The sequence below is a fragment of the Centropristis striata genome, chromosome 22, assembly GCF_030273125.1.
Source record: "Centropristis striata isolate RG_2023a ecotype Rhode Island chromosome 22, C.striata_1.0, whole genome shotgun sequence".
Taxonomy (NCBI): Eukaryota; Metazoa; Chordata; class Actinopteri; order Perciformes; family Serranidae; genus Centropristis; species Centropristis striata.
In genome coordinates, this window is record NC_081538.1 from 5990426 (window position 1) to 6001013 (window position 10588).

Consider the following 10588-nt stretch of genomic DNA (forward strand, 5'->3'; position numbering starts at 1 on the left):
ATGCTGAAGTATAATAAATGGATAATTGAATAATACAATAATATATTTGGAATATTTCTATATAACAATCTGAGTCATTATGCATAATGAGTACTTTTACTTGTAATACTTTAAGTACATTTTGATGCTGATACTTTGGTATTTTTACTGAAGAAAGTTTTGAATACAGGGATATTACTTGTCGTTGAGAAATTTCATAATGTGGTATTAATACTTTACCTATGTTTTAGATCCCTACTTCCTGACTTTTCTCTCAAAAACAGGTAGTTAAATAACACTGTCAAAGAGTAATTATATCTACTCATCTCCTTCCTTTTAAGCACATTAATATTTGTTTCCAAACTTTAGCTACTGGACACAGTATGTATCTGGGTGCATTCAATATCATGTACTACCATACTATTTAGTGTGCCAGAAAAAAAGATGAAGTTTGTCCCAATATAGAGTATGCAATCAAATGCAAAAAAAAAAAAATACTAGGATGTCCTGCAGCATTCCTGTTGCATTTTGCAGTATGCAAGCCAACATGCTTTTTTCTGTCTGTGCTGCATATATGAGTAAAAGGGTCAAAGATCAATGATGCAATGTCATGACCAAGTATTATATGCATACTGCATGTACTTTGTATTAGCAGCTGCAGTACTAAAATTAAAAAGTAGTACCTGGAACAGAGCATATACTGCATATATACCATATATACCACATCAGACTTGTGGAAGTTGCACATTGAACTGTGATTGGCTTCAAAGTAGTTGTGATGTCACAAAATCCTGCTTCCAGGTATGCATCTTAAAGTGGCTGTACACAGATTTCAGATCTAAAAATAGCAACAGTGGGGACAGAGCTAACATCTTTCCAATCTCCAAGTCAAAAATCATATTCAAGTATGCACTCCGAGTGTTCTACTCTGCAGGCTCTGCAAAGTTTCCACTTTTTTAATCTTGTTTATCTCCTTAAGGTTTAGGAAAGGCCGACACAAAACCATATGACAGTGTGAAAAATCGAATGCTTGCAGCTGGAAGTATAATTCCACACACACACATTGCTAAAGATACGGCCTAATTGGCATCTTTGGAAACTTTGGGATCTCCACTAGAATTTAAAGACACTTCTGTGGGTTTTAGCCATGCAAAGCTGCACAAAATGCTTGGATTAGATGGACACTGAATGTTTGGTAAAATGTTTATATTCCTACTGCGAGGCGACTGGATCATTGCTCATTGAAAAGGGCTTTGTGTGATGCAGCTAATATATGCAATTTATCTCAAGATATTAACTTACCCACGAGAGTAAGTATTAATAGGGATGGCTCAATTACATCAACATGCATTCATCACTTTTTTACTAACTGTGAACAAAAATGCTCAAAAGAGGAGAGATTGGCTTGCAGTCTTATTTGGCATTTGAATAATATTTGTACTTTGTGTAAACCCAGCAGCCTGTTTTCTCTATTAGTACCTAAGATCACACGTGATTATGATCCCAGACAGGCCTTAAGCTGTCGTTTCAGACTACTTAGACCTAGGACAAATGCACTGAAAAGAACTGTATTGTACAGAGCTAATGTATACTGGAATGGACTTCTGTTCTGCTTCATCCTTAAGTGTAAGAAATCAGGATTCAGAAGGGAATTGAAAAAAGCTGTTTTGAGTAAAGAAATTAGGTTAAATTCAGTTGACTGATATCTGTAAAGCTGCAGAGTGCCTTATTTTGTACTTTTTTGGTTAAACTTGTACACAGACAGTGTATATGTGTGAGTATGTATGTGTAGGTGCTTGTACTATGTATGTATATACGTGTACTGTGTATGCATGATGCATGTGAATGTTACTGTTATTTGTCTTGCTTTTTAGGGACCCCAGGAAGAATAATTGTCACCATGGTGACAACTAATAGGGATCCAATAAACAATAAACAAACTCCAGACATATTTCACATCCTGTTGCATTTTAGGGTGCAGTGGAAACAGTCTTCATTATGCAGCCCAGACTCTGTGCACCAATACACTTTAAAGGCACTGCTGTGATAATTTCATTTGTCTTATTAGAGCCACAGCCCGTTTCATTTCCAAATTCTGAAAAAAAAAAGGTGTGAGACTGTGAGTTTCTTCTTATTTAAATTCCAGCCAACACACTCGTGTCTTCATGTTTCACAGCATTAATCATGACAGCCGCCTGTTGTGCTGATCAGGCAGAATCACACGTGACCTTCAGCTTTTCAGCATACAGTAAATTTCAGTGCAGATATGACGCACGACTGTTCAAACTGAAAAAGTAGCATTTTCCATTTTAACAACATTTGCACACCACAGTTCCTGCCACTATTTAATCTGTTCTTAGACGCTCAATTAAGCCGTCTCTCGGAACTCATTTTGTCTGCAAATGTCTTTACATGAGTCATAAATTTGATAAAAACTACAATATGGTTCTGCTTGAAGCCAGTTTTCATTTTAATAGCACTCATTCTTTCCAGTGTTGTGCATCTTTATATCAGTTTAGGATTAAACTCTGCAATTAATCCTCAACATATGCTTCAGCTGTTGTGACAATCAAGCCACGTGTGATTGATGTTTTCTCACAGGCGGTGGTGTCAGCGTTTGACAGATGCTTTCAGGATTTAAAGCTGCATTTTCAAACTTAATGCATGCTATAGTCAGGCTTCTCATTCTGTACCTTAAAGGTCAGGATTTTGAAAGCAAAGAAAATGTTTTTTATTCATTACAGAGAGTTAAAACATGGGGATTTACACTTTTTATATGCATTTTAGTTAGAAATTTGCCTAGAAAGGTTCAAGAAAAAGCATTATTTGAATGTAACATGAACAAAAGTCACTGAGGTCCTCTGACAGGTGTTGTCACTTTGCTTCATTAGGCTGAACCTGAGCAGCAGAGGTGTAATCAGCCAGGACAAGTGGAAACACCTGTGTGGGTGAGCAGTAGCACCAGCTCCTCCTGAGTTCAAATTTAGAGCAGTAAAGTGTTTAAAGTGGAGATTTATGTGTTTCTGAATTAAACCAGGTTGTACCACACAATGTCATTCTTCCATAAAGATTAGTTTTATTAAACTCAGTAACTGCCAGGTGTAGCCAACTGTTGCATCGCTAACTTAATTTACAGACAAAATTAACATTAGCCTGCTATGTGGAAAGAAGAGTAAAAAATGGAAGTCCAATAAAGGACACATCTGACCAAACACTTTTTAATTATACAAACGGGGAAGATTTTAAATGACATATTTTCCACTATAAAACTTTAAAGCTATACTGAACACACATTTCATGAATGCATAGATTAGAAAGAAGGAATACAGGTACAAAGAATTTGTTTCCAAGCCAAACTACCATACAGATTGTTTGTTCCTTCCCTCTAATGTGATCCACATTGAACTATGGAAATTTTAAACATGTGGTTAATGTTGTGAAATGCTTAGTTTGGGAAAAGATTATGGTTTGGGGGAAAATGTGTATGTTTCTTGTGTATGTTAGTTAACCTAAATTGCATGCATGGGGTATGAGGATGAGAGCCTCGGGACAACACTGGTTGGGTTAGGGTTAGGTGAAAATGATCCAGCCAGGGAAAAGATTCATAGAGGAGTCTTTAATTCTTTACTTTAATAAAGTTACAATAAACACAAATCTTTAAATCACATTCTTCCAAACACATACATTTATATAAACAATCTGATGAAGCCGGTTTCCATTGATAAGAAATGTGACGCTTTGTTTCATAGAACTAAAGTTATTAACTAATAACCCACACTAGGTTTAATCACAACTGAAGCTAGCAACTTAAAATAACTCAGTACTGATGTTTGTTGTCACATGGAACACAAACTGTCTCGTGGGTTCAAGTCCTGTGTTTGTTTGACCCATTTGTCAACTCCGTCACCTTCACTTCATTGACTTTGTCGCTCTTTATACCACATCGCCTGACTTCCTTAAATAACTGTAAATATGGATTGTGATAGGCTGCTTGGCCCCTGACCTCCTTTTTTTCACAAAAGTAACCCCTTGGCAAATGTAGTATAGCTGAGGTATGGGGCTGCTTTTTAAGGGGAGGACAGTCTTAAAATCCACAAGTTTCAACAATTCTGCTGAAAAGAAGACCCACCGTCCAAACAACTGATTTGTGCATGATTTTTTTCGATAGCTAAGATGTACTAGTTTGAATAGTACAACTAGGTTTATTAAGTTACTAGGTGGTCTACACACAAGCTTTGATGGACGTAGGAATAGCTGGCGTAACACAGTCCTGGACCTTTGTGAATATAAGATGAAGTAAAAAAAGACTCTTAAGATATCCAAAATTATTTACTGCTATTTTTATTTTGAGACAATTTAATTAACCTTGTTTTTCTTTAACACCCTGATAAATAATTGTAATCTGTGTCCAGCAGAACCCAAATCTCTAGTGGCCGCTACATCATGTCCCCCGATCAGACCTCTGCCATTGACCTTCTGCCTTTTCTTACATCCATACGGCTGTGTGCTGTTTGCCAAGAGTCGAGTCAAGAAGCGTGCTCTTGACCTTTCTTGTTGTCCTACAGACCACAATCACTCTTTGATCCTTTTCTCAATCTCTTCAAATGCCTTCTCTGCACCCGTCACAACACAACCTGCGTGACCCCAATCAATCACGAGTCAAGCATCTCTCCGGACTCCACACTTCTCATGCTGCCTGACTTTTCTCGGCTCTCGTCCTCCTTGACCTGTCTGCTGTGTTTGGCACAGTCAGCCGGTTCCTCGTTGGCACCGATGCGTACCTCGAGATCTGAGAATTTAACTGCATATGGTGTCTTTCTACCTGGCTGACTGCATCTATCAGGTTTCATTGCTGGAATTCCTCTCAAGTACATGCAGTCCTTGGCTCCCTCCTGGCTTTCCAAGTAGTGAAGTGATGTTCTCCCCTCTACTTTATGTCCTTACAGGTTTTACTTGTAGAGTACTTGACATTTGAATAACTCTGAAGTCACATGAGACACCTGAAACTAAGGGCGACAAGGACCTGGTACATCAAATTAAACTGTGTTCTACCCAAAGACTCAAAGATTACCGAAAGTCTTCTTTTCACCCTTTTTCATATAGTTGTCAAATTTAAGATTTTTGCCTATTTCACTTCAACATGTCTTCTTACAGACTAGTGGAAATAAATCATTCAAATGCACATTTAGATGTTTTTTTTTGCATCTGTAGATTTCTTCTAAATTCATCAAAAGTTACCAAACAAAAATAGGGTTCTATATATCATGATTTACTGGGAGAAAACAAGTAATTTTATGCCAAATTAGACATTTAGCACCCCCATGAAGCCTGAATGGAATGATCCTATATTTCATAACCACGTATTGCTTTACTGCTGTTTCGACCGATATTGGCGGCCAATCAGGCTGCTTGGATCAAATCATTGAATAGTCAGGGGGTCACAACTTCTAGATACATCTATAAATAAATATAAATATATCAAAGACACATGCAATGATCACATGCAACTGGTGCTGCCACCTTTTTTGTCCAATTCAGACACTCAAGACTCAAAATCAAGTATAAAAAATAAGATCTTTGGGTTGAATAAGTATTTTTCAGCTTCACTTTTCTTGCAACCCCTCAGATTTTTTTTGCAACCTGACCCCAAGGTTAGGAATGTCTGTTCTTCACTGATATATGCCACTTTTTCAGGGTGAAATACATCACTTTAAAGGTTAGGCAGTTTGTCTTAACACAGGTGAAACTCTCTTTCATTCAGGTTTTCTGCTCTTAAATTAAGTCTTTTAATGTCTAGCTTCAGTTCAGGTAGTATTATTTGAGTGTGACTGCACAGCTTTGGAAAGTTCTGCTTCATCTCAGGGAGGGTGTCACTGATTGTTGAACCTTTGTCCCACTTTCATAAGATCTCAGCGCTCTGCCCCCTGGACTCAATGATTGCTTTGTCTCTGCCAGCTGATGAGTGAATATCAGGATGCTCGTCATCTGGCAAAGTGTTTTTAATTAGTTGTGCTTTGACCAAGTGCTCTGCTGCTCCCCAAGACAGGGATTAACTCAAACTCTGACAATGACAAAGGAAACAAAATAACTGGGCTTCAGGGGGACGTGGGTTCTTTAAAAAGAAAGGTGTTGTGCCAAAAGGGAAAGAGACGCTTGCTCTGGGTTGACTCCAAAGCTATCAATATACATTTCAGAGCCAGGAGAGGAAAAGAAAACCCAGAAGATGCATCCTCTCAGTCACAGAACAAGTGACCATGTGCTGCAGCAGACTGAGGCTTTTTAAAAACTCAGCTCAGCTGAAGGCCGTGACTCCTAACGAGCAGCAGGCAGGCCCACAGCTGAGCTCGTTAACAAGGTCCTCCAAAAAAAACTCAAATTCATCAAGATTTTAACCAAAGTCTGTTTTTTTAAACCTGTATGTACTGATTTATACAGCAGAGAGGAATCAATAAATACATTGTTTCTCATTGTAAAAGAAAATAAAATTATTTTTTTTGTATTTATATATGTTTTTATTATTTTCTAATGTACCGTGTTGTTGTGAGTAAGAACAAATAAAAAATAGAAAAAAAATAAAAATGTAACTTTATTCTCATTTCAGGACACAATCAACTGCAAATTCTTACTCTTTCACCCACAATGCAAAAATTGTTCACATAGTATAGGCATGAGAACTATGCTCTTGTTTTGGTTTTGGTCTTGGTTTTTGCTCCTTTTTGATTTTGTTTTACTGTTGTGGAATTTGCTTGTCAATGTACTATTTTCTGCCAGTCACTTTGTTCTGTAACCATAAAAACAATGAAAATCTTTTGGTCATAAAAATAGAACAAAAAAACAAACAAACAATAATATGAAGACAGTATAACCTCACAAAAAGGGGTGAAAGAGATAATTAGACTAAAGGAAAACTAAATAAATACAATAACGAGACAAATCATAGGATTCAATAGGATTGTCAGAAAATAGTAAGTGAGAATAAATTTAAAAAATGTCTATATTTAAAAAAATATTATAATTATTATTATTATTTATTATTATTGTATTTTTGTACTGTTTTGTTGTGAGCAATAATTTGGGTTTTATCCAAAATCAAATCAAAATACATTTCAATTTCAATTAACTTCAGTACGCAATTAGCTGCAGCTTCTTACTTTTTATCCCATAGTTCATTGCACAGCTTTGTCTACTTTTTGAAGTGAGCTCTGTACTTAAAAGCGTCTGGTCCTGGCTGAAAACACGCATCATACTGTGTCTGACTCTGTGACATTACAGGGTGGTACTTCATTCCACACATTCTCAACAGATCAGAGAGCTAAAAGCACACATAGTTGCAGGAAACCATGAAAATGCTCTGAGTTCTGCAACAACATATCACTTCATTTGCTACCCCAAATGCTCTTGAGTGATTATGTCAGTGGAAAACAATTTGAGTGCTGACACCCCTGTGACAATGGCGTCAGTGTTAAGAAAAAAAAGTTGCTTCCCTTTTAGCCTGTTTTCCACTGCTGCTGCTCCTCTGAAAGAATCCTTTCTTTCTCTTCGTGAACTCTAAACATGTTCAGTGGTTATGTGACAGCCTCGGCATGGTCCACTTCACTCCACTCTACTCCAGTAAACAAACCCAATCTCATGTGTCCGGACACCTGTTACTGTCGGCTATTTTGGTGTATTTTTGGTGTTTGGTGACATATATTATTTCTGTGTTGGTCTGCAGGGTTCACAGTTAATCCCTCACACACAGAGTGATAACGACGGAAACAAGCATCTTATCTTTGGCACTTTTGAGGGAAAATTGTGTGCATGGGCGGATTATGAGACAATGGACCCCTGGGCACAGACATGCAAAATCTTTCCTGCAGAGGAGCAAGACACACAGACTTCATAATTACTTAGTCAAATTGTGTTGTTGTTTTGTGTCACTTTGCAATTATTTTGGTCTTTTTGTAATTGTGTGATTTCTCTTTGTAGTTTTTGTGTCCTTAGTGGGTTTTTTGTGTCTCCTTGTGGTTGTTTTGAGTCTCTTTAAGGTTATGTGACATCTCGTTGTAGCTGTTTTGTTACTTTTCATAGTCACTGTGAGTCTCAACTCTTTTTTTTACTGCCCTTGCATTTGTTTTGTATCACTTTGTGGCTGTTTTGTATCACTTTGTGGTTGTAATGTGTCTTTGTAGTTGTCTTGAGTCTCTTTATGGTTGTTTGATGTCTCTTTGTGGTTGTTTTTTATTACTTTTTATTCATTGTGAGTCTTAGCAGCTGTTTTTACTGTCCTTGTGGTTGTTTTGTGTCTTTTTAAAGTCATGTGACATCTCTTTGTAGCTGTTTTGTGTCATTTTTATCATTGTTTTGTGTCTCTTTGTGTTTGTGTTGTGTCTCTGTAGTGTTTTGCTACTTTTCATAGTCACTGTGAGTCTATTTGCAGCTGTTTTTACTGTCTTTTTAGTTGGTTTGTGTCACTTTGTGGTTGTTTTGTGTCTCTTTGTAGTCATGAGGCATCTCTTTGTAGTTGTTTTGTGTCACTTTCATCATTTTGTGTATCATTTTGGTTGTGTTGTGCCTCTTTGTAGTTGTAATGTGTTTGTTTGTGGTTGTTCTGTCTTTGTAGTCACGTATCTTTGTAGTTGTCTTGTAGTTTTCTTCTTCTTTTCATAGCCATTGTGAGTCCCTTTGTAGCTGTTTTACTGTCTTTATTTTTTGTGTTACTTTGTCATTGTTGTTGGTGGTTTTGTAGTTATTGTTGTCTGTGGATGTTTTCCCCTTTTTGAAGTTGTCCTGTGTATCTTTGTATTCATTTTGAGTCTGCATGTAGTTGTTCTGTGTCTCTTTGCAGCTGTTGTATTCAATCAATCAATCAATCAATCAATCAATCAAACGTTATTTATATAGCGCTTTTCCTACATATAAATGCAACTCAAAGTGCTTTGAGTTTTCTATTATTTTTTTTTATGTCTCTTTGTAATTGTATTATGTCTCCTCTTGGTCATTTTGCGTCTCTATCTGATTAGTAAATGTCTCTTTAAGTGACATTATACAGGTGAAGGCCAGAGGGGCCCTGGGTTTGTGCTCCATCAGCCTGTTCAGTAATCCACGTGTTTGTGTTGATTTTTATCGAATAATCCCATGATGCTTTTGTATTTAAGTCTGGTCACCTAATTAATTCCATTACAAAAGAACAGGGTTCTTCTTGTGAAATAAGAAATTCTCAGAGCAACATAAGCTGTGGAGAGACAAGTAGGCTTTTGTTAAAAGGATTTAGCTTCTTCAGAGCTTTTTTTTTTTTCTCTCCTTGCGCCAAAACCAAGGCCTGAAAATCGAGGACTTTGTCACTGAAATAGTTCACAAAGTGGGTGAATTAGAGATTATGAGCGAAAAAGAGGAAAGAGCAGAGTTGAGTTCCTCAAATAGAACAGCTTAGGGATTTAATCTGAGGGCTAAACCACTCTGAAACATGTGGGATCGAGAGTTTATGAATGGGAAAAATAAATGTTATGTAGGAACAAAGTACCACTTGGGGACAATTTTACAGACCAAAACTGAATCTTTTCTCATCTCTTCATTGAGGTGAGCAGTTGTATTGATGCTACAACACTGCCCCCTGCTGGATATGAAAAGCAAATTGTGATTTCCTAAATCATAAACATGTATGGTTGTTTTGCATGTTATATGTTGTATACCAACATATGTCAATTAGGTAATATTAGTTGAGTATAACCAGTACTAGTAATATTTCAACATATTCAAGCTAGATATTTACCATTACAGATAACATTAGAAATTGAGAAAAATCATACTCGTATGTATATTTCATTTAATTTCATGTTTTCTTTCACCATACAATGGGTAACATTAAATGTATGATATTAACAGCAGGGAATGTTTATGAGTTTGTTTTTTCATAAAACTGTCAATCGTTTGGTGGAGCATGAGGACATTTGTAATTCAATTAATTAATTGTGAATTAAATGAATAAATGTATTAAATCAATTATTTTTTCATAATAATAGGCCAAATAAAGTTTATTTATAGAGCACCTTTCATAAAATAAAACGCAGCTTAAATCGCTTTATAATATTAAGAAATCAATAACATTACAAATGTGTGGACCAAAGATCAATAACAATAAAATAATAACAAATCCTGAAGGAATAAATACAAAAAAGGAAAGGAAAACAAGTTGATAATGGAAACATTAAATGTGTCATATTAAAATAATAATAATAATCAGAAGTTAGTTGTTGTTGTATATTTTGTGACAAATAGTACATTTTAATTACATTGGCTTAGCTTCATTGTCTTTACCATAGAGGACAATGAACAGTTTGGTAGGGCATGTCTTTAGAGTAGTAAGTATAATATGTCAAAAAATACACCTACCTTTGAATCTTCCAACACACAGATCACTCATGTTGCTTGTGACTTCCTGTCAGGAGAACTAAAAAGGCACATTATTTAAAGACACAGTGACATCTAGAGGATGTTTTTAGCATGGCATACCTCAACCAAATGGTAGAGATGGCTCAATCAGGTTCAGTTCAATGCATTCTTCAATAACATATAGTGATTCAATTTACCAGAATCCACTGTGCTCTCACCAACGAACAGATAAGCAGAA